This window comes from Lissotriton helveticus (assembly GCF_964261635.1).
Source record: "Lissotriton helveticus chromosome 1_1 unlocalized genomic scaffold, aLisHel1.1 SUPER_1_unloc_81, whole genome shotgun sequence".
Taxonomy (NCBI): Eukaryota; Metazoa; Chordata; class Amphibia; order Caudata; family Salamandridae; genus Lissotriton; species Lissotriton helveticus.
The window spans coordinates 80,178-104,850 of NW_027611727.1; the positions used below are offsets into that span (position 1 = coordinate 80,178).

At 46.9% G+C, this 24,673-nt stretch overlaps 1 long non-coding RNA gene across 1 annotated transcript in view; it reads right to left on the reverse strand.

Moving 5' to 3' along the window:
• The window catches only part of LOC144806538 (uncharacterized), a 53,837-nt gene extending 39,050 nt beyond the window's left edge, over positions 1-14,787 (reverse strand). Inside the window, exons 1-2 of the long non-coding RNA XR_013605825.1 lie at positions 14,745-14,787; positions 10,088-10,152 (exon numbers count right to left, since the gene is read on the reverse strand). This is a non-coding gene — a long non-coding RNA (uncharacterized LOC144806538). The remainder of the gene's footprint in view (positions 1-10,087; positions 10,153-14,744) is intronic.
• Between the last annotated feature and the right edge of the window lie 9,886 nt (positions 14,788-24,673).

The window sequence follows — 24,673 nt, forward strand, 5'->3', positions numbered from 1 at the left end:
TGCATGTACAGGAAAGGAAAAAAAAATCGAGCGTCCGAGTTCTAAGGTGTCCCAGGGCCATTTTGGTGGACCAGGCCCAAATCCAAAGAACAGCTATCTCACAGGCTAATGGGGCGACCCACGCCGAGTTTCAGCATTGTAGGATGACCACACAAGTACAGCAACTTGCTAGACATCACCTCGGTGCCATCCGGATCTCGGCGCCCCACTGCAGATGAAGTGCCTCTCAACTATGAAACCACCACGGTGACATCCGGATCTTGGCGCGTGGTGCTGCCTTCGGCCTATTCGCACATCGGTCCGCTACTGACACCATCTCACAGGCTAATGGGGCGACCCACGCCGAGTTTCAGCATTGTAGGATGACCACACCAGTACAGCAACTTACTAGACATCACCTCGGTGCCATCCGGATCTCGGCGCCCCACTGCAGATGAAGTGCCTCTCAACTATGAAACCACCACGGTGACATCCGGATCTTGGCGCGTTGTGCTGCCTTCGGCCTATTCGCACATCGGTCCGCTACTGACGCCATCTCACAGGCTAATGGGGCGACCCACGCCGAGTTTCAGCATTGTAGGATGACCACACCAACTTGCTAGACATCACCTCAGTGCCATCCGAATCTTGGCATCTCAACGCCTAGTGGTATCTTCCATACAAAAAATATTGTTACGCTGCCTTTGGCCCCATTCGCACATCAGTCCGCAACTTAGACATCACCTCGGTGCCATCCGGATCTTGGCATCTCAGCGCCTTGTGGTGTCAGTCAGAAAATATTGTTGTGCTGCCTTCGGCCTATTCGCACATCGGTCCGCTACTGACGCCATCTCACAGGCCAACGGGGCGCCCCACGCCGACTTTCAGCATTGTAGGATGGCCACACCAGTGCGGCAACTTGCTACACACCACCTCGGTGCCATCCGGATCTTGGCATCTCAGCGCCTTGTGGTGTCTTCTACTCCGGAAATATAGTAGAAAATATTGTTGCGCTGCCTTTGGCCCCATTCACACATCAGTCCGCTACTGACACCATCTCACAGGCCAACGGGGCGCCCCACGCCGACTTTCAACATTGTAGGATGGCCACAGAAGTGCGACAACTTACTAGACACCACCTCGGTGCCATCCGGATCTTGGCGCGTTGTGCTGCCTTCGGCCTATTCGCACATCGGTCCGCTACTGACGCAAACTCACAGGCCAACGGGGCGCCCCACGCCGACTTTCAGCATTGTAGGATGGCCACACCAGTGCGGCAACTTCCTACACACCACCTCGGTGCCATCCGGATCTTGGCGCGTAGTGAAGCTGCAGCAGCTGCAAATAAGCTTCAGACAGTGTTACAACCGCTGCTCAGAACTCTCAACTATGACACCACCTCGGTGCCATCCGGATCTTAGCGCGTTGTATTGCCTTCGGCCTATTCGCACATCGGTCCGCTACTGACGCCGCCTCACGTGCCAACGTATTTTCTCCGCATTTTATACCCTATGCCGCATAACAGGTCATGTGACTTGTTTATAAAACTTTTCATTGGTTCATTTTACTTTTGGTTTCCTAATGATGGAAGGCTTGATCATATGACCTAAAAACAACACTTTTCATTGGATGAAAACTTTTTTTTTCCCCCAAACGATGAAAGCCCCACCTTGTTTCTGGATGTTTCAGACTAAACTGGCGTCACCATGAGAGCACCACCATCTCGTAGCTCCGTCGTGGTCATTCCGCGAGCAATCATGGCAGCCGCTCCCCACCAGAAGCCTGCAGGACTCGGGCCCCCAAAACTTTTGATGAATTCTCAAGGCGGAGGGGACGCTTTCGAGAATGGGGTCCAAGACCTAGCAGACAAGCGTCCGATTTCCAAGGTGTCCCAGGGCCATTTCAGTGGACCAGGCCCAAAAAGGAAACAGCCTGCCGCCATTTTGAGAGTCCTGTGACAGCCGCCTATCGCTGCACCGCAAGAGTGGGCGCAACTCAGCTGAATGGCGGATTTTGACACAGTGGACCAAAAGCGGACGGAATGGCAACTGAAACGGTAAAGGGGCGCCCCACTAAAACAGATGAGACTCCACCTGGAGAGGCCCGTTCACGCCGCCTCCCCCGGGGCGCTCCACGCCGTTATTCGGAGCAGCATTGTAGGATACCAAAACCAGTGCGGCAACTTACTGGACATCACCTTGGTGCCATCGTTCTGCTGCCTTGGAACTATTCGCACAACAGTTTGCTACTGATGACCTACCCCCCGCGACGCCCCATGCCGTTATTTGCTGGGTGGCAACTTACTAGACATCACTTTCGTGTCATCTAGATTTCGGCGCGTTCTGCTGCCTTGGAACTATTCGCACAACAGTTTGCTACTGATGACCCACCCCCCGCGACGCCCCACGCCGGAAATCTGGACGTTGTGCTGCGTTGGGACTATTCGCACAGCCGACCGCTACTTCGTTGTTTTTCTCTAAAAATGTTTATATGTTATTACTATTTTTGTTTTCTTGTATATATTTATAAATTATTAAAGTTTTATAATCTTACTACTTTGTCGGAGTGCTATATATTTTTAATGTGACACATAATTGTAAAAACTTTGATGTACAAAGAGTCATCCCTGGAATCTTCCGCTTCACGCTCGGTCCCCTCCCCAATCACAATACAGGATGGTTTTCAGATAATAGCAACGCTTCTGCTGTGACGGATCTCATCGAGTGTGGGCCTTGATCTACTATAACTCCTTTGAAGACGGGTGATTCTTTACAGCTGTGGCCATAAACTACATCTGCAGGGCTAGCTGATAGCCTAGGACCGGCCTGGACAATCGGACACAGAGGAAAAGGAGTGTCAGAGGGTGCGGTAGTGAATAGGGCGAAAGGGAGGTGTCGGGCGGGCACAGGGTGTGATTCTCAGGGAAGAACAGCGCAGATGGGGGGAGGTTTATTACCCATGCATAAAACAGAGAGCGGGGGTGACCACTGCCTGGGGGAGATGCTTGCGAGGGTGGGGAGCCATGCTAAGGATCGACAGCGTGCACAGAGTGGATCTGGTCAAGGCATCTAAAATGGCTGCTGTGCACGACAAAAGTGTGGCATTTGAAAAAAGACAAGATGGCGCACACAATGTTTTTCAACAATTCCTGATTTCCTTCTAATCGAACGTTAACAGACGTTGGGGCATATTACCAAAGTTAAGCGATATTTATCCCTAACGATGCATTGCAAAGATTTTTTTACCGTCAGAAATTATCGCAGATAAACCTTGCTATTATCAAGGTTTATCGCAAATACGATAAAAAACGAGCGCAATGCATTAATATCGCTGAAAACTCCGCGATATTCATGCATTACCGAGCTAATGCTCTTAGCCATGTTATCCACCTCCCATTGGATAACATGGCTAAGAACTGCTCAGGGCAGCTGTTACTTTTTGGAGATATTCGCGCTTATCTCGAATATTTCCAAAAGTTGATAATAGGAGATAGCGATGTTAGCGACTGTTTCCAGTCGCTAACATCTTGGCATGCCCACTTTGCATGTCATTAGTGATAAATATCACTCACATGCAAAGTGGGACCCAAGATGGTCGCTATCTCCTACTAGCCGTCGCTAACTGGTGTTAGCAACAGCTAGGTAATACAGATATAATTTTATCTCCGCGAAGCGGAGCGCTGTTACAGATATATATCTTGTTTTTGAACGTTAATTTCTCAAAATGCACTGAAGCACATATATTGAGACATAGCAAAGGCACATCGGGCTACCAGTCCCTAATATTTTACCAAGTTTCGTGCAAATCCATTCAGCCGTTCGATTATTATTATTATTTATTTTTTTTGCCCCGCGGGGCCCTTTTAAAACCTCCACATCAAACCTAGGGGGTCAGCGAGGATCTACTATGCCCCCTTATGGTCATCAGCCGTTCGATTATTATTATTATTTTTTTTTTTTGCCCCGCGGGGCCCTTTTAAAACCTCCACATCAAACCTAGGGGATCAGCGAGGATCTACTATGCCCCCTTATGGTCATTTGCCCCTTCGCTTTGGCCTCCTCTTGTCTCTCGATCCTACCGAGAGACAAGATGGCGGCCGCTACGTACTGTTTGGAATGTTTACAGACACCGGAGAGCCAATCAGCTTCGCTTCGCAAAGCTCCGTAACGCGAAAAGTACGCGAAGCGGTGCGCTGTTACAGATATATATCTTTTTTTGAACGTTAATTTCTCAAAATCCACTGAAGCACATATATTGAGACCTAGCAAAGGCACATCGGGCTACCAGTCCCTACAATTTTGCCAAGTTTCGTGCAAATCCATTCAGCCGTTCGATTATTATTATTATTATTTTTTTTTGCCCCGCGGGGCCCTTTTAAAACCTCCACATCAAACCTAGGGGGTCAGCGAGGATCTACTATGCCCCCTTATAGTTATTTCCCCCTTTGTTTTGACCTCCTCTTGTCTCTCGATCCTACCGAGAGACAAGATGGCGGCCGCTACGGACTGTTTGGAATGTTGACAGACGCCGGAGAACCAATCAGCTTCGCTTCACAAAGCTCCGTTGCGCGAAAAGTCCGCGAACCAGAGCGCTAACCGGTCCGCTGTTACAGATATATATCTTTTTTTAAACGTTAATTTCTCAAAATCCACTGGAGCACATATATTGAGACCTACAAAAGGCACATCGGGCTACCAGTCCCTACAATTTTGCCAAGTTTCGTGCAAATCCATTCAGCCGTTCGGGCTAAAAGTGAGGCCAACCGCTCTATGGAAAACTCAATGTTAAAAACACGTTTTGGGACCCCCCTTTTTTCTCGGCCCCCACTGGACGAACCCCCCCCATATTTTCAAGGGCTGCTCAGAAACAAAATGTGCCATTTTCCTGAAAATTTCAGCCGATTCCGTCCACAAACGCCAAAGTTATTAGACATAGAATTTTCAAAAAACCCATAGAGAAAAAATCCTAACTATATATACCTACTGGCGACCGCCAGTAGGTAATATATATATAGAGAGAGAGTGAGAGAGTAAGAAAGTGGAGAAGGAATTGAAGGAAATTAGTAATGGTGTGCTTTTCTGTTACATCGATTTCCACTCATGCTTGAAGAGAGAGAGGGAGTAAGAAAGGCAAAAAAAGGAGTACGGCGGAAAGGAAGAAGTAGAGTGGAAGAGCCAGATGGTCAGGCAGTCTCTTCTCTGTTCCATTCCCCTTTTCCCCGGGTGGGTTCACACGGCCACTAGTAAAGTCTTCAGTTGGTGGCTGTGGGAAAACCAGTGGTGGAAATTGGAAAATCTCATAGTTCTGCTCCGAATTTGGAAAATCTCATAGTTCTGCTCATGGGAGTGTTGGCACTGTGAGTAACCACGACCCTTAACAGAGTGAAGTGCCCACGTCAATACTCACCTGAGCAGAATGGCTAAAGGGTTCAATAAAAAAAAAATAGGAAATATTCTTAAGGAGATTCAACAAGAGTTGATAGGAGTCAGGGAGAAAAATAAGGTAATCAAATTTTAAATGTAGGCCCACATTTCCTAACTCATTGCTCATTGTACTTCATGTGTCGGCCCACTGTCTTCCCAGATGCACAATCTTGTAGAGCTTCCATCTTGTCGTATCTCAATGGAGACGCAGCTTCGTGGTCAATGCCCCTGGTCACCCAAGATTCCTCAATTTTATATAACTTTGAGGAATTCAAGAAAGAGTTTTTGTGAATTTTTGATCGTCGGATAATGAATTACTGGAGTTGAGGCAAGGGAATAGAGAGCTTGTCACTTACCTGGCCCAATTTAACAAACTTGTAGTAGAAACTGAATGGCCGGAGGCCAAAAGGGCAGGCTTATTCTATCGGGGTTTGAAAGATGACTTAAAGGATGCTGTGTCACAGATCCCAAATTGCCGTGCAGAAGTTTCAGCTTTGATTGAGCTCGTTTTTGAGATAGACTATCGACAAACGGAAAGAAGGGGTGAAAGACAATGCAAATTTTGGCCCAGTGTACCACGCTTTGACCGGGTCAGCGCAGAGGTTGTTAAATCTGGTGATAAAGAACATAGAGTCAAACCTATGCAAATTGGAACTATTAGTGGACCCCTTTCCAAAGAAGAGAAAGCAAAGCGTTGACAGAATAATCTATGGCTTTATTGTGGTATCAGTGAACATTTTGTAAAGAAATGTCCCAAGAAGCCAAAAACCTTCAAGAAGTAAAACTCTCTGCACCACTAGTAGAAGGAGTTGGGCTGGTGGTTGCTAACAAGGATACAACTCCAATTTCTCGTCAAGTGGCCAATACTCTACAATCTTCCGCTCCACACCGTATTCTGACGAGGACCCTAAGATTTCAAGACCGAGTTCTTTCAGGAGTGGCCGTGATGCTGGACTCCGGTGCTACGGGGAACTTTTGTGACCTCAAATATGCCTCGAAAATTGGTCTGAGGCATTACCTAAAGAGAGAAGTGAGGCAGTTAGGGCTGTTGAGGGTACAAATGTATCTTCTGGCCCAATAACCAGTCACACAGAAGTTGTGGAACTTGTCTCTGTTGAAGGTCAGAAGGAAGAGATTCAATTTAACTTGATCGATGCTCCGCAGTTTGGAATCATCCTGGGTTTGCTTTGGTTAACTGAACACAACCAAGTTATTGGTTGGAGAATTGCTTCGGAGAAAAGCAGAAAGAGCAAGATGGAAATCTAGCAGCTTTATTATGCAAGCAAAAGATGATGGTGTGTGAGGTGCAAACTGAGTCTTCCGGTAGAATAGCAATAGTATGCTGAAGTCTTCAGTGAATTGGAATCAAAGAAGTTGCCCCCACATCATTGGTATGACTGCAAAATTTGATTTGGAACCTGGATCTAACCTTCCTTGCGCTTACTGAAGCTGAAAACTGTCAACCTAAAGATTACATTCAGAAATACTTAGAAACGGGTTCATACGACCATCACAGTCCCCCGTTTCTTCACCGTTATTTTTCATTCCGCAACGTGACGGTGACCTGAGAATGTGTATAGATTATCGTGCCTTGAACAAGATTACAATAAAGAATCGTTATCCTCTTCCCCTGATTTCAGTTCTTCTAGATCAACTAAAAGATGCCAAAATCTTCATGAAGTTAGATTTACATGGGGAGTGCCATTTAATTTGAGTGAGAAGTGGAGAGGAATGGAAAACAGCATTCAGAACAAAGTATGGATTATATGACTACCAAGTGATGCCCTACAGTTTGAGCAACGCTCCTGCAGCCTTCCAGTACTTCATTAATGATGTCCTGAAGGAGTTCATTGATCAATGCACGATTGTTTACAATCGACAACATTTTCATTTATTCCTCGCCAGAAGAAGATCAGCAACAGGTCAAAAGTGTTTTGCATTGCCTGAAGGAAAGCAAGCTTTCCATAAAACTTGAAAAATGCGCTTTTGGAGTGAAACCTGTGGATTTCTTGGGGTTTGTAATTGCTCCAGAAGGTCTTACCATGGATGTTAAAAACATTGAGGCGGTCTTCAATTGGCCTCCTCCAACCTCTGTGAAAGAAATACAGAGCTTCATCGGGTTTGCAAATTTCTATCGCAGATTCATTCAAGATTTTTCCCTGAAGGTACCTCCAATTACTAAATTGCTACGGAAAGGAGTACCTTTTCAATCGTCTGATGAGGCAGAAGATGCTTTCCAGTTCTTGAAGAAGAGTTTTACCACTGCACCAATTCTGCTGCATGCGCATCCTATTCAACCGTTTTACCTGGAGACTGATGCTTCTAAACAGGCCATCGGAGAGGTGCTTTCAGAGAGACACAAAGAGACCGAACAGTTGCATCCGGTGGCATACTACTCTAGAAAATTGCAACCAGCGGAAATAACTTATACTATTTCAGATAAAGAACTCCTCGCTATCAAAGATGCTTCCAAGAATGGCGACATTACCTTGTCAGAGCAAAACATGTGGTGACGGTATTCACCGATCACCGAAATCTTCAGTTTCTGAAGTCTGCCAGAACGTTCACACCATGCCAACTTAGGTGGTCCCTGTATTTCGCCAATTATGGCGACATTACCTTGTCAGAGCAAAACATGTGGTGACGGTATTCACCGATCACCGAAATCTTCAGTTTCTGAAGTCTGCCAGAACGTTCACACCATGCCAACTTAGGTGGTCCCTGTATTTCGCCAATTATGACTTTGTAATAACTTATCGGCCAGGAAGAAATAATGGAAAGGTAGATGCCACGTCTCGCATTGACACGGATGGTAGAAAGAGTCCCATTAGTGATCAAAAGATAATTCCTGAAACTAAGCTCGTTGGAGCCACTAGTGAGAAAACTCTCGTAGACAAGGGCAAAGAAGCCTTACCTTCTGAAGAAATGCGGAGCTGGGCAGAGAAGCAGTCAACTCAAGAAATTGTCGAAGGATTACCGTTTCATTCCAAGGCCTTGTACTTACCAATCAAAGAACTTAAACAACAAGCGTCCATTGGCTGGTCACCCTGGAATCCATTGAACGGAGGAGTTGTTAAGGAGACAGTTTTGGTTTCCAAGGTTGTCCAAAGATGTTCGAGTTTATGTGGAAGGCTGTGAGATTTGTACAATGGGGAAGGCAAATAAGCTGGCTCCTCAGGGTTTATTGAGACCTTTGCCTACCCCTCCATTTTCCTGGCACACTCGGACTATGGATTTGATTGTTAAATTGCCTTCTAGTCAGGGATTCAATTCAGTATTACTCATGGAAGACTCCTTCTAAAAAATGGCGCATTTTGTTGCCCTGAAAGCGAAGTCATCTGCAAAACATATAGCCACACAATTCAATTAACGTGTTATTAAGATACATGGTATTCCAAAGGTTTTGATCACAGATCGTGGATCTCAATTTCTATACCATTGTTGGAAGGCTTACATAAGGGGTTTGGGAATTGAGACACGTTACCCAACGAGTTTTCATCCACAAATAGATGGTCAAACTGAAAGGGACAATCAAGAGTTAGAAAAGTATCTCAGGCTGTTTCTTTAGGATCAAGAGGGAGAGTGGCTTGATCCTCTTTGGACTGCAGAGTTTTCACATAATAATGCTAAGAATGCCTCCACTGGTTTCCCCCCTTTCTACTTGAATTATGGAAGGCATCCAAATTTTGAGGTTTCCTCTCAAGAAGTGTCAGTGCCTGCAGCACAAAACTTTGTACAGCATCTTAGCAAGTTACACGAGCCTGCCACCAAGAGCTTAATGAAAGCTAAGGAACGCTACAAGCAAAGTGCAGATGAAAAAGAAGACCTGAACCAGATTTGAGTGCAGTGGACAGGGTATGGTTAAGCACAAGAAACCTAAAGCTTAAAGGAAATAGAAAGTTTCAAACCCGATTTATAGGTCCATTTCCTGTGGAGCAAATAGTGAATCCAGTGACTTTCAAACTAAAACTACCACCACAGCTAAAAATACACCCAGTGTTTCAGGGTTCTCTTCTTAAAAAGGTTTCACCCCATTTGAAAGAATTGAGAAATAGAGAACCTATTTTAGTGAAAGGACGAGAAGAATTTAAAGTTGAAAGAATCCTAGTTTCAAAGTCCATTCGAGGGAAAAATCTTCTATCTTGTAGACTGGAAGGGTTTTGGCCCAGAGGATTGGTCGTGGGAGGAACAATCAGATGTTCATGCTCCCTGATTAACCAAGATTTTTCACTAGCAAAATCCTCACAAACCTCAGCCCGGAGGCTTAACCTTGCGATGGGGTACTGTCAGGGTACAGGAAAAAGAAATCAAAGCTCTTCTTTGTCCCGCAGTATCTGCCATTAAATGGGCATTGCAAAGATTACCCGCTCGCAAAAGGACGCAGGTGATTATACTGCGGAATTGGGCATTCTCCCCTGTACTACCAACAGGGAGGACCGCGGTAGAAGTTGTCGGTCTAGTTCTGCGCTCCTGGACACGGGTGCGAGGTCTAGACAAGCTGTGAAGTGCGCCGGTTGATTTTAGAACCACGCTCTTCACCAACGGATTTTCAGAGATTAGTCACATTCTTTCTGTAGTCTAGTTAGATAGAAAAAGTGCAGTTTTGTGCCAGGCGTAGGCTAGAGAGAAATACCAATTTAAAGTAAATAGGAAAAAAATATATAAAGAGAAGAATTAATACTTACCCGTTGAATACTTCAGTTCCTGATTTCTTTGTCGCTTGGTTGACGGCGGAAGCTCCAGAAGGTTCCTAAGGGAAAAGTAAGAAGAATTCAGAAGATAGGAAAGTAAGGCAGAGAGTGAATGAACAAATGAGTGAAAAAGAATAAATGAACTCACAGAGTTAAAGGGTGCGAAAGTGTTGTTTATAATGCAGGTTACCAAAGAATAGAATACTTATATTGTAGAATAGAAGAGGAGCCAAAGCCATAGGGTAAGGAAATAGAGAGAGTAAGAAAGTGGAGAAGGAAATTAGTAATGGTGTCCTTTTCTGTTACAGCGATTTCCACTCATGCTTAAAGATAGAGAGGGAATAAGAAAGGCATAAAACGGAGTAGGGCAGAAAGGAAGTAGTGGAGTGGAAGAGCCAGAAGGTCAGATAGTCTCTTCTCTGTCCCATTCCCCTTTCCCCGGCTGGGTTCGCTTAATACTCCAGCTACACCCATTGCCTTGCTTTTACTACTGCCAGAGGCCCAAACATTAAAGATAATCCCTTTGGATAATGGGAACACTGGACAGTTTTTAAACTTCACTTTCACATCACTATCACTGCACACTCAGTAAATATACCTGCTCCGCTGTAATACAGGCCTTGTAGCACAGCAGGGACACAGTAGGTGTCACCTGGTGGGCCCGATGATGAAGCATGCCACCAACTAGGTTGGTAGGTGGGGGCTCCATAAAAAGAAAGAAGCCTTTTCTTTTTATCACTAACAATATACAGTTTTGAATCTCATATCACGTCTTGAAAGACTAGTTCTCATTGATTTAACATGCCTTTGTCATGAGCCATCTGGGGCTCAATGGTAACTCCGGATACTTTTCAAAAACTCGGATTACAAGCTCTTACAATAAAATACATTGCCTGGAAAGGAGTATCTCTGGGCGGTGAGAGAAGCGGCTGAGGCGGTCCACACTCCTCATACACAGAGGACACGATAGGCCTCAACTCCTATCCTTACAGAGCAGGTTTCATCCCAACAGAGGACAGGTCTCCACTTCTCTGCATCTCCCTGGATAGGCCTCAACCACTCTGCATCCCCCTGGACAGGCTTCACCTCCTTTGCACCCCTCCCGGATCAGCCTCACCTCCTCTGCACCCCCAGCCCAAGACAGGCACCACCTTCTCTGCAACCCATGTGCACGCCTGACCTCCTCTGCACCGCAGGACAGGCCTCGCTTCCTCTGCACCCCTCAAGACGGGCCTCAACTCCTCTGCACCGGCCTCACCTCCTCTGCACCCCTCCTAGATATGCATCACCTTCCCTGCAATCCCAGCCCAGGCATCTCCACCTCTTCATCCCTGGACAGGCCTCACCTACTCTTAACCCCCTAGATAGGATATGCCGCGCCTCCTCTGAACCCTGGAGAGGCCTCATCAGCACTGCACACCCTGTGCAAGCATGACATCCTATGCACCACTGGACAGGCCTCGCCTCCTCTGCTCCCCCTAGAAAGCATTCTCCTCTGCAACCCTCAAGACAGGCCTCCCCTCCTCTGTATCCCTGGACAGGCCATGCCTCTTCTGCATCACCCTGGACAGGCCTCAACCACTCTGCATCCCCCTGGAGAGGCTTCACCTTCTCTGCACCACTCCCAGATATGCTGCACCTCCTCTGCACCCCCAGCCCAAGACAGGCACATTTCCTCGGCACCCCTGGACAGGCCTCACCTGCTCTTAACCCCCTGGACAGGACATGCCTCACCTCCTCTGTACCCCCGGACAGGCATCACCTGCTGTTAACACCCTGGACTGGACATGCCTCACCTCCTCTGAACCCTGGACAGGCCTCACCTGCTCTGTACCCCCATGGACAAGACATACCTCACCTCCTCTGCACCCCCTGGATAGGCCTCGCCTCCTCGGCTCCCCCTGAACAGGCATCTTCTCTGCACCCCTCATGACCCGCCTCACCTTCTCTTCTCCCCCTGGACAGGTCTCACCTCGTCTGCACCCCTAGGACAGGCCTCACCTCCTTTACAACCACCCCGCCGCTGAAAAGGACATGCTTCACCTCCTTTGCACCCTTTGTACAAGCCTCAAATCCTCTGTACACCCCCCGGACAAGCCTCACCTCCTCTGACCCCTGGACAGGCCTCACTTCCTCTGTACCCCATGGACAGGCCTCACTTCCTCTGCACCCCATGGACAGGCCTCACCTCCTCTGCACCCCTTGGACAGGCCTCACCTCCTCTGCCTCCCTGGAGAGGCCTCACCTCCTCTGCCAACTGGACATGAATCCCCTCCTCTTCTCCCCCTGGACAGGCCTCACCTCCTCTTCACCACTCTGGACTGGCCTCACCTCCTCTGTACCCCTGGACAGGCCTCACCTGCTCTCCTCCCCATGGACAGGACTCACCTGCTCTGCACCCCTTGGACAGGCCTCACCTCCTCTGTTCCCCCTGGACAGGCCTCACCTCTGCACCCCTGGACATGCCTCCACTCCTCTTCTCCCCCTGGACAGGCCTCACCTCCTCTGCCCCTCTGGACTGGCCTCACCTCCTCTGCCACCTGGACAGACCTCACCTCCTCTGCGCCACCTGGACAAGCTTTACCTCTTCTGCACCCCTGGACAGGCCTCACCTCCTCTGCACCACCTGCACAGGCCTCACCTCCTCTGCACCACCTGCACAGGCCTCACCTCCTCTGCACCACCTGGACAGGCCTCACCTCCTCTGCACCAGTGGAGAGGCCTCACCTCCTCTGTACCCCTCAGGACAGGCCTAGCTTCTTCTGCATCCCCCTGGACAGGCCTCAACCACTCAGCATCCCCCTGTAGAGGCTTCACCTCCTCTGCACCACTCCCAGATATGCCTCACCTCCTCTGCACCACTGGACAGGCCTCACCTGCTCTTAACCGCCTGGACAGGACATGCCTCACCTCCTCTGCACCACTGGACAGGCCTCACCTGCTCTGTACCCCCATGGACAAGACCTGCCTCGCCTCCTCTGTACCCCTGGACAGGCCTCACAGCCTCTGCTACCCATGGACAGGCCTCACAGCATCTGCTACCCCAGGACAGGCCTCACCGCCTCTGCTCCCCCTGGACAGGCCTCACCGCCTCTGCTCCCCCTGGACAGGCCTCACCTCCTTTCCTACCCCTTGGACAGGCCTAACCTCCTTTGCAACCACCACGAAAAGGACATGCCTCACCTCCTTTGCACCCTTTGTACAAGCCTCACCTCCCCTGTACCCCCTGGACAGGCCTCACCTCCCCTGTATCCCCTGGACAGGCCTCACCTCCTCTGCACCCCCAGCCCAGGACAGGCACCACCTCCTCTGCACCACTGGACAGGCCTCACCTCCTCTGCACCCATGAGAAAATCAACTCCCCAGCACACGTATTTAAGTAAGATGTGGTTTCCCTCTAAGTTAAAAAAAAGTACAGTAAATGGTCACAGAATATACACAATTCTTTCTCTCTTTTGTCTTGTTTGTATTTTATTCTGGTGTTCTCGGCGACAACCAACGCGTGTGTCGTCGCTACAGGGGGTGATCCCGCGACTTTCTCAAGGCTGTGTAAAAAATAAAGGTACAGAACCATGGTCTAAATAGAAGTCCCATCCTTCTCAGTTATTGGTATTATTTTTTGTAAAATTAAATACGGTCACAGCGCATATAAACTAAGGGGGTTGTCTATGTTGGGTACACAAACAATAGTAACCTAACCTTATTGAGAAGATACATGTAAAATAAGCATTCTAAGACACAGTATACGACGGAGAGAGCGAATCTAGATAAAACTCCAATGGCAAAATGACCTCCTTATAGCCCTGGTGCACAAAACCCTTCGTACTTTCAAGTGTGAAAACCCAGTCTGTGGTTGGGTCCGAGTGATGGCGATCATGTCGCGTGCTCTAGTCTGGGGGTCATAAGTCCCAAACCTTAGAGCCCCAAGTGTACCAAGCATGAAGGTGAGAAATAAATACCCACACTGTCCTAGTATAACTTTCTGTCAACAAAGAAGGGGCATGTTTAAACGTCTGAAAATCCATCTCTGTAAAGTCCCAGAGCGATGGATATTTGAAAGAAACCTCCTTTCAAAGCCGAGTTTAACTAAATTGTTGAAGTCTATCAAGGCATCATTCTTTCATGCAAACGCTGACAGTGAGCTGCGCCTGCTCTACGTGAAGGAAGGGCCCTTGGGTCTATGGTCAGCGCGGATCTCACCTCGAGACCCATAGAGAGCCGCGCTGGAATTAAACATTCATCCTCATGTCTCCCCCCTTTTTTCCCCTTTCTTCCCTCTTTCTTTCTCTTTTCCTTTACCCACAAAATGAAAAGTTATAAAAGCATTTTCTCTTTGTATAACGTTCTCCCCTTTTGGGGCCTTTCTTGATTATTGGCACACTATTCTCCACAATTATTTTTACTCCTATTGCTCTTTATTTGTGCTATTGTACTGATGTTTTACATTGTTTTCTTCAACATAATAAAGCTTTTCAAACAAAAAAAAAAAAAAGATATACCGACACAACCATATGTATAGCATACATATTAAACATTGACTTTAAAAAAAAAAACATTCATCCTCATGTCTCACTCGGGCTCCCTCCGGGTCCTTGGAGCGTGATGACCCGGAAGCTCTCAACCGACATGAAGCCTGTGACCTCAGTCTCACCTTTCAACCGCCGCAGAGTCCAGCAGAGCTCAGCCCGTCGCTCTGGGTGACTTCCGGTATCCCGACATAACAACAAACGAAGGACTACGGCAATGGAAACGGGCGCCATCTTGGAATGGGGAATCTGTCAAATGCTCGTGTTCTGCGCACTCATCGACTTCTCATAAATGTAATCTCTAAAATACAATTTAGGTCATTCAAAGGGTGGCGTGTATAAAAGATGCACGTTGGAGTGCAGACATGTTATAATATAAATCCATATTGCGTAATGTGTATTAAATATAAGAGATATTCTTGCGAATTCTCGTGGCTAGTTTCAAAATTGATCGTAAAACGTCACATAATGGTGTCCTTGTGTAGAAAGTTTATCCAATCCTTAGCATAAGGTGATCTTTGCTACCGTAGTCTTTATTATAAAGTAAAGTGCCCGTGAGGTCATTTATGGTAACTGTGTATCCGACTATAGACACAGTGACGGACGTGCCGGGGGGGAGAGGGGGGCAATGGGTGTTACATGCCTGGCTGCGGGGCCTGGGGGAGATGGGGGCGAGGGGGGCGCACCGGGGGCCCGTCTGCCTGTGAGTAGTGGAGCCCGGTGTGTTAATCCCTCGAGCCAACATAGTACAGACTGAACTGCCCTGAACAGAGAACACTCAGTCTCACTGCGGCTGCGCAGAGGAAAGACGTCACTCCCACATAGAGGAGCCGAACCGAGGAGCTCTGCACTTCAATACATCTCAGCGCGTGCTGCGGCGCGAGGCGCCTCGTGCTCCCTGGCGGGAGGCAGCTGTTGTCTCTCAATCATTGGGCCCCCGCGCGGACACTGTTCTTCTTGTGCTTCTTTATGTCCCTGCGACCACCCCGTCCCACCTGTACTGACACTGAGGTGTCAGCTGATGAGTCACAGGCGTGCCCCTTCACTGCGCATGTGCTGTGAATTAAATAAAGAAATCTTTCTTGCAACGACTGCTGGAGTTCTATTGCCTTAACTGCGGTGCCTGTCCTCAGCGCATGCGCAGTTCATCTAAGGCTCCTTTAACCCGCGCTGCGGGAAGCAGTGTCTGTCCGTGGCGCATGCGCAGTTGTTCATCCAAGGCCCTCTTTAACCCGCGCGCCGCTGCAGGAAGCTGTATCTGTCCTCAGCGCATGCGCAGTTCATCAAAGGCTCCTTTAACCCGCGCTGTGGGAAGCCGTGCCCGTCCCCGGCGCATGCGCAGTTGTTCACCCGAGGCCCTCTTTTAACCTGACCCCAACAGAGCCCTCATGAAACCCCTGGTGAGGCCATGAGATACAAAGACTGTCTGGGGCTGGAGGGTCTCCAGTCTGCTGTACGGGGTTCATCTGTCGTTGTTGTTGTTGTCTGCATCGATCGATGATTATTATTGGCCCTCATTGGTGGAGTTGGATCTCTTTTCAAGGCCTCAGCAAACGGTGACATTTGTTTCACCTGAAAAGTCTGTGATGAGAAGATCGACTTGAATCCCGTTTGTGTCTTTCCCCAGAGTGAAGGGGGGCCGCCCCGCCAATCGAAAGTGAAAGAACCCACTCCCAGGCAGCACCGACTGCGCCTCATTGCACCTGGGCCTGGGCCTGCACAGCATCACTGATGAGGCTAAAACTCCCCCAAATATGACTCAACCTCACTAGGGCCTCAGTGACCAGCCAGCACCGACTGCGCCTCATTGCACCTGGGCCTGCACGGCATTACTGATGAGGCTAAAACACCCCCAAATATGACTCAACCTCACTAAGGCCTCAGTAACCAGAAAGCGGCAGCCAATGCCCATCAGGTAAACAAGCATTGGCATCGCCAGTAGGTCTCGCCTCTGGGGCCTTATAAGTGTTTAGTTATCCAGCACAATATCCTTGGTGCAACAACATCAACTGTTGCATGACTAAACACTTATAACGTCCCAAAGGCGAGACCTATTAGCTATGCCAATGCTTGTTTTCATTGGTCCTGTTTGAGCCTTTTAGAGATGCATGCGTCTGTTTCGTCCTCGAGTCTAACTACTCCCGCCTTTTGTTGATCTAGGTCACGGGTACTCACAAACATTTTCCCGGGGGCCGCAAAGTTTGGTCTGTGGTGTGACCGAGGGCCGCACTGATGCCAGCGGGGTGTAAAGTCTGGGATGGGAAAATAAATCATGTATATATAGTGGCTGCCTTTAAGAATGAAGGTGTTCCTAAAGTTAAAGGCCTAGTTACTTCATTTTCCTAACTGGAATTAACCTTTAAATAAGTGTTTGCTGTATATGACCTAAATAGAGAGCATTCCCGTAGTCCAGCCTCGAGATGATTGTAGCAGAGACTACCGTGCGAAGCATGGACGGCAGAGAAGAGAGACTGCCTAATTATACCAATACAAGTCCCCACAACGGAGGAGATCTGCTGTATATGTACGTTTATTTTTCATGTTAGTTCTGAGTCGAGTAAATGGTAGCCCAGTACTGCTGCTGCCCAGGGGTCCGCATGTAAAGATCTGGAGGGCCTTATCCGGCCCCCGGGCCGTACTTTGATTATCACTGATCTAGATCCTCCCGGCGACCACCCCAGCTACATGTGTATTTCCATGTTCTTCAAAAAGGGGTCGCAGTTGAGCCGGGGCCGCTGTATCCCTTTGCTCTCGGTGGTCCCATGGAAGTAAAAGCTACTCATTCTGCTAATCCTTCCCTAACTTTCCAGAAGTGTCAGAGCAGACAGACTTGTCAAGTCTTCAAGGAAGTGTGAGTGTGACGAGGCTGGTGTATTTATTCACCACTTAATTAATCAGTCTCCTATCCCTCCGTCCTTACGTAAGCCACAATTTGTGACACATTTGCTATTTTAAGGATTGTAATAACATCACTTTTGTATATTTAAGTCTATACAGATACTGAAAACAGCAAACCGCAAGTACAAAAATGAAAAGTACAGGGGGCACGAGCCCTAAACAAAACAAAAAATAGGCTTCAGAGGGGCAGGGTTTGTTAATTAGCATAGGCAGTGTGCAGTAATGTCACAGAGAGGGACATCGCAAATCGATTATGCCTCTCTTTAATGGTAATGAACCGTCATTCACGTAATATAAGCACGCACATGAGCAGCGTATATCCTCATGTACATGAATAAAGAAGTCTTAAATGTATTTTGTACAACAATGTGGGAGAGTTTTAATGAAACGTGGGGGAACATGTTAACATTGACTTTCATTGGGCAGAGCAAGTTTCCAGTGGGAGAAAGCTAAAATATTGTAATGCATGATATAGAATGAATATAGTGCTCTCTGAATCTGACTTGCATATCTATCTACTTTTTTTTACTGCATTGCACAGATATTCTATGCAGTAGTCTATAAATTTTTCCTTTTGCATGATAGCTGTGCATTACAGTTAGCTTATAGATGCCACTTCTTCAGCTATTCACTAATGGTGAGCATTTTTATTTTGGTGCCCGTAAATATTCTCTATCTCAGTGCGACCCTGATAGTTAGCAGCCCACTAGCGATTCATTTGATGTTTACTAAATACCAGGCAGTTGGGGTAAACCTGCTACTTGCTACCAAATGGGTGTTTGGACACACAACAAACTGGAACAAGCATATGCAATGCAATTGGTCTCACATTTACGCAAGTTTGAGCTACTGGCATTGTAAATGACAATGCCTTTTATTTATGTTTTGGTTTTCAAAACATAAATAAAATGCTTTGTCATTTACAATCCCAATAGCTTAAACTCGTGTAAATGCGCAACCTGTTGCATTGCAAATGCTTGTTATCTTCAGTCTCATGGTCTTTTTAGTAACATTAGAAAACTTAAATTTGAAGCTTTTGTGTGGGCCCTTATGGCCTAGGGTGCTGTACACACAACCATACATTTCTAATTTGTTGTCAACAAAGTTTGAATTTGAATGATTCTGCCCAGGTTTAACCAAAAGCTGTCAGTTACTGAAACATTTTGCATAGTGTATTTTCCTGTCAACAAATAAACATGTGTGTGGCATAAATGCCTCCGTGGCTGCTTACTTCCTTGATGTACTATTGTCCTTATAGTAAAGTTGTGGAAAAGTAAATTTTGCCATGTTCTGTGTCCCTACGTGTCATCCATCATATGTTATGTGTGCATGACCAATATGCATATGTTATTCCCCATGTCCGATTCAAGACGCAATTATAGTTGTGTCCACCTCTGGTATGTCATTTCCCAGTCCCCATGAGTAATATGAGTATCAGGCCTATGTAAAGTAATGTTGCCACGTTTCTCAGTGTGCACGTTATTTCATTATAAAGTCCCCGTTTCCAGGCCTCAACAGGGCCCGGACATCAGATTCAGCTCCTGTCTCCTGAACCCTCGCTGAGGAGCGACCCAGCCCCCACCTGTATCCTCGACCTTCCACTTACTTCCTGCCTCGCAGTGCCCGGTGCAGCTTGGCTCTGCCTCTGAGTCTGCCAAGACTATGTTATGATTCCAGCTATCAGTTTAGTCCTCCTTCTCTGCATTCCTAAGCTACTGAACTGCATCAATAGTTTCCGTCATTGTCTAGCCTTCACGGCTCCATGTTAAGAGAAATACTGTATTTAATGGTCATTTAATATTCTTCATCACGCACTATATGTAGAATAAATGCATGCTCCAGTCTAGAGTCAGTTAGCTTTTCCCCTCATGACTTCTAGTTTATATCAACATGTTCCCTAAACATCAGATACTAGATAGGGTTTAGGTACATGTCGCTCCGACCCTCCAGACTTTAGTCTCTGCTCCTAGCACAGAGTTCATAGCCCCCAGCTTCTCCTCGTAACACGTCATTGCCAGTTTGCGCGCACCACCAGGTTAGAGGCCCCGGCTCCTTAGGTAGCCCCCTCCTATGTTTCCGCCCATTCATGACATATTCTGTTACGTTTGTATCACATGTCTGAGTTACACCTTCTTTTTACTCTTATCTTTCGCGACTGCTACGCGTCACGCCTTCTGCTCCACCCACTGCTACGCCTACTGCAATGTAATGCTATGTGTTTGCGTTATGTATATATGCTCATGTATTGTTATTAAAAGGCAGCGCGCTCATCCCAGACCCAGCCCCAGCAGCTGCTGGGCCCTGTCATCCTATTCCTATGCAGGTTGTCCTGTTCCTGTCCTTATGCTGTATTAAACCTGCAAAAACTCCTACTACCTCGAATCTTGACTCTTATTTATTGAGCTATCTGTTATGATATATGTCTAGTCAAAAATAGGGTATTATTTATTTATTTACCACATAATGGCGCCCGAATAGGGACTTGCCCTTTCCCCACGCGTCGGTGAAGCCACGCCGACCCCCTGACCCTCTGCAGTCGTGACGGAACTCTTCTGCGCAGTGGCAGATATTTCTGTTCAAGTATCCCTCAGGCCCACGGAGGAGACGGAGGAGGCGGTCCAGCATCCAGACGAGACGGTGGAGGAACGCGGCGAGTCCCGACCAGAGCCCAAGCCAAGAGTCCAAGGTCCGAGGTATCCGGAGGTCCACCCGTAACCCGTAACTGAAGTCCGAAGTCCGAAGTTTGTCGTCGTAGCAGTCCAGTCCAGTCCGAGGCCTTCCGTTCTTGCTGCCCGGTGAGTACCGTTACTGGGGTGGTATCTAGACAGGGTCAATTTAATTGACTCTGGTCTGTGGGTTGGTGGTACACAGTCCCACAAACGAAGTGTCCACTTCGGTGGATACGGGTCCTGACGTGTCTCTTTAAGAGACCGGTAAGTTTCGTACTGTTTCAGCAGTGCATCTAGTTTCTGTTCTAGTCAGTTCTGTTCTCGAGAAATTTCAAGTATTTTCAGGTGGTATTCTGTTCGAACTGTTATTCATAATGTTCTTCATGTATTTTAATGTTGTGGTATGAGTGCGACGTGATTTCGTGTTTTCATTGTGTATTGTATTATGTCCAGATTATAGTCCAGTCATGCCGCTCTTCTCAAAATTACGTCAGTTAAAAACTAGAAAGGGTCTGCTGGAAGCAGCAGTTCCCGTCCCGCCCAGGGACAGTCCAGGTCACTTTATGTATCAGAAACATGGCATAAGTGCCATATTGTATCTAGATTTATGGGTAGAGTATACCAAACAGTTAGAAGAAAAGTATAGATGGCCCGTATCGGGTACATGGGATGCCGAATGCATCATGCGAGTAGAAGAAGCATTATGGAAAAAGAAAGCCAGACAGTCACAGAAAGACGCCATCGAGTTATGGCGCAAAGAAGCTCATAAAAGAACCGAAAAAGAAATCAGAAAGACAGAACTAAGTAGAGAATCCCAAGAACGAGCCCAAGAAAGAGAATTAATCGAGATAGGTGAACGAGTTAGAACTGAGCAATCAGACAGACAGAGGAATGCCCTCATTAAGGGTATGTATCCTCTTCTTGCTGAGGGCTTGCCAAAAGCGACCCCAGAGGCATCCAGTAATTTCCCGCCACCATTAGTTCCGACCAAGCTACGTCACAAACCGACCGCAGCTGATATTTTTATTTCGTCCTATCTGGACGACACAGTCCCCGAATATGCAAATCCTGTTCGCGCTCCGCCAGTCCCTGTAAATCAGGTAATTCCTGCTCCTCCAGACACCGGGGTGCCCTTAACAGCCCCCCCGGGTCAGCCCGCCATACAAGTCCAGCCCACGTTACAATTACCGACCCTGCCAGGACGAAAAGCATCAGTTGATGATTCTAGTTTAGGGGCCGCAGGAGGAGGTCTTCCTCAAACCCCGCCGCCATACAAGCGTTTATCAGCACTCGAATTACATGCTCAAGCATCACAGCGTACTCCTAAAAGTAATAAGTCTGTTGCAGAGATCAGGCAAACCCTTGGCGAATGTGTCTATGACCCAGTTCCAGGCGAGTTTAATATGGTTTTATATTCCGTACGCGTAAGGAGAGTGACCGAGTATCTAGTCACCCTGCCGAATATGAAAGAAGATCTAGACAGGATATATCGTTTCATCCGTACAGGGGATGACCCACAAAGTATTAGTGATGCCATGTCTCAAAGGAAAGCCGAGATTCAGCGCATGATATTAAAGTTCTTAATTAACTGTCTAATAAGAGAACAGGATTACCCGTCTAAAGACCCGGAAGAAATGAAAACTCTAACAAAGTGGAGTGATAATATAGCCGAAGGAAAGCACAATACCATTGGTGCCATGGAAAGTATGTACAAGAAAATCCGTAGAGAGATAATAAAGATACACGAACAGCGTAAAGCAGCACAAGTAAGCGAGAAAGAAAGTACCTCTGATCCTGAAGAGGAAGACGACGAGAATACTGCCAGAATAGCGTATGTAGGAAAATCTAGATTTCCAGATCGCCATTTACGTCTAGAACACAAGTCTATTTTCCATCATCCAGCACCAGAACAAGGTTCCCTAGAACAAGTATTTCAAGCTACCGATCACATTCTGAAATCACGAATCGGTTATAGTGAGTTAAGTACTATGCATGAACAGGAACTAGTCCGATCAGCAGTCAGATGGATTACTGATTCTACCACTTTTCCAGACGAAATAGTGGCACAAATGTTTCTGAAAATGCCCCCAGCCGAGCAGCGACTGGTGGGTATGTATATGATTCAGCACCTCATTACTCTGTATGAGGGTCAACATTCTGATCCAGGCCCGTTACATGATATCTTGAACGAGTTACTCCAGTACAAATGGAGAGGTCTAGGTACCGATTTAATTAGTGTCATTCTAGAACAACGCCACAAATATAGAACATTCTTGAACCCGCATTTTGTTCATGTCTCACCCCCAGAAAGTAAATCATTCTACATAGACAGACAGAATCCGTTACGAGAAGTCCACCCAGTCAGAGGAGCGGGTGGCGAAATGCAGCGAGTGTTTGTATACACTCCAATCACAAAGATGGAACTCCTCGAAATGAAGAAATTAATTCCCTGTCATGACAAAGATCCAGCAGGGTTCCATAGAGAATTAAAAGACATGCTCCGTATGGGAGAATACACTTACCCAGATATCATTAAAATGTTAAAGGTTCTGCTACCCGCAGGGGTGTATGAAAAGCTAAAGGAAAAAGAATGGGAGGTGGGAGAGAAAAAGATAGATTGGGCAGTCCTAGAAGCAGAAGATAAGATACGTGTACCAGGTACTGGTCTTGGAGAGAAATGTAAAGAATTACCAGAATTATTAATTCAAGTTTTACCCAGATTATTAACAACGAGAAAAGAAGACTGGGATGCAATCTCAGCCTGTAAACAGAAACAAGATGAAGATATTAGTGATTTTTATTCTAGGTTTGAAAAGTGCTTTAGTATCAACAGTGGTCTCAAGACAAGTAGTGAGTCATACCCTCACCTTTTCGTTACCAAATTAGTCGAGAATTCAAGTCCACCAATTAAAAAACGAGTTCTGAAAGTCGAAAGTACCTGGCAAGCAAATACTCCGTCCCAGATGCTCCAGATGCTCCAGTACCACCAGAATAGAATCAGGGAAGAGCAAGAACACGAGAGAAAACGTATGAAAGACACGAAAATGAAAGTACTAGTTGCACAATCTGTTCCTCAAGACAGTCAGAAGAGGGGTCCGAATCAAGCCAGTCATCCTGCAGCTCCCGTTAAAGGGAACTGCAATTATTGTAAACAGCCAGGTCATTTTATAAATGAGTGTGCAGTTCTGAAACACAACATAGCTACTGGTAAGACTAAAGAAAGACCACGTCCGCCTAGACAGGAACAAGTTTCACAGATTCCTCAGCCACAGAATGCACAACAGACAGTTACAGTACCGCAGCCTATTGCTGCAACACAGCATGTTACATCACAGATGTACCAGTATGCACAGTCTGAGTATCCAGAGTACCAGCCATATTCATGAAACAGCCTAGAGAGGGAGGTAGGCTTGCCTCTCATCGAGATACCCGTAGATCAAGAAGGTCCCTATGTTCACAGTCAAGTATTAGGGAAAGACAGAAAGTTTTTGATTGATACAGGGGCAAGTAGGACCACAATTAGTCATGCCGAAGTTCCAGGGGCTCCGCTCTCAGGCTCAAGAAATGTTTCCCTTGGATTTTCAGGAAAGCCTATCGTTAATGAGATTTCAAAGCCAGTCACTCTAGAAGTAGGTCCATTGTCCCGCACTACTGATCTGTTACTTACTAAGTCATGTCCAGAAAATCTATTAGGCATTAAAACACTGAAAGAGTTAGGTGCAGTTATATGTTGTTCCCCAGAGGGAATACGATTGTTCCTACGTGACTTTAAGGGTCACTATGTATTACGAGATTTTGATTCTAGACTGTCTAAAGTTCCGCAGCATTTATGGGCGCAAGGTCCAACTGATGTAGGTTACATGCAAATCACACCCCATCGTGTGACTCTCAAACCAGGTGTAGTGTTACCACGAATCAGGCAGTATAGATTGCCACCTGAGGCTGTAGCAGCCTTATCCAAAATTATAGACGAGCTCATGGCTCAAGGAGTAGTTGTAGAAACTGACTCCAATGTATGTAATTCTCCGATCATTCCAGTCATGAAACGTACTGATCCAAATGCACCCCCAGTATATCGATTAGTGATTGATTTACGGGAACTTAACAAATGTATTATTCCGCAGTACCCAGTTGTCCCAGATATCTCTTCCCTGTTAACTGCTATTGATTCCGAAGCCACGTTCTTCACTGTCATAGACCTCAAGAACGCATTTTTTAGTGTTCCAATTCATCCAGACAGCCAGTTTCTTTTCGGATTTTGTTTAAATGGAAGGAGCTATATGTTCACACGCGCTCCTCAAGGTTTCACAGAAAGCCCTAGTATTTACAGTCAAGCACTTAAGAGACAACTAGATAATATTCACATGCCAACTGACACTGCCCTGCTCCAGTATGTCGATGATCTATTGATCACAGCCCGTTCTGAACGTGACTGCGAGCGAGCGTCACTGACGGTTCTGTATTTCCTAGCCGAGATGGGGCACAAG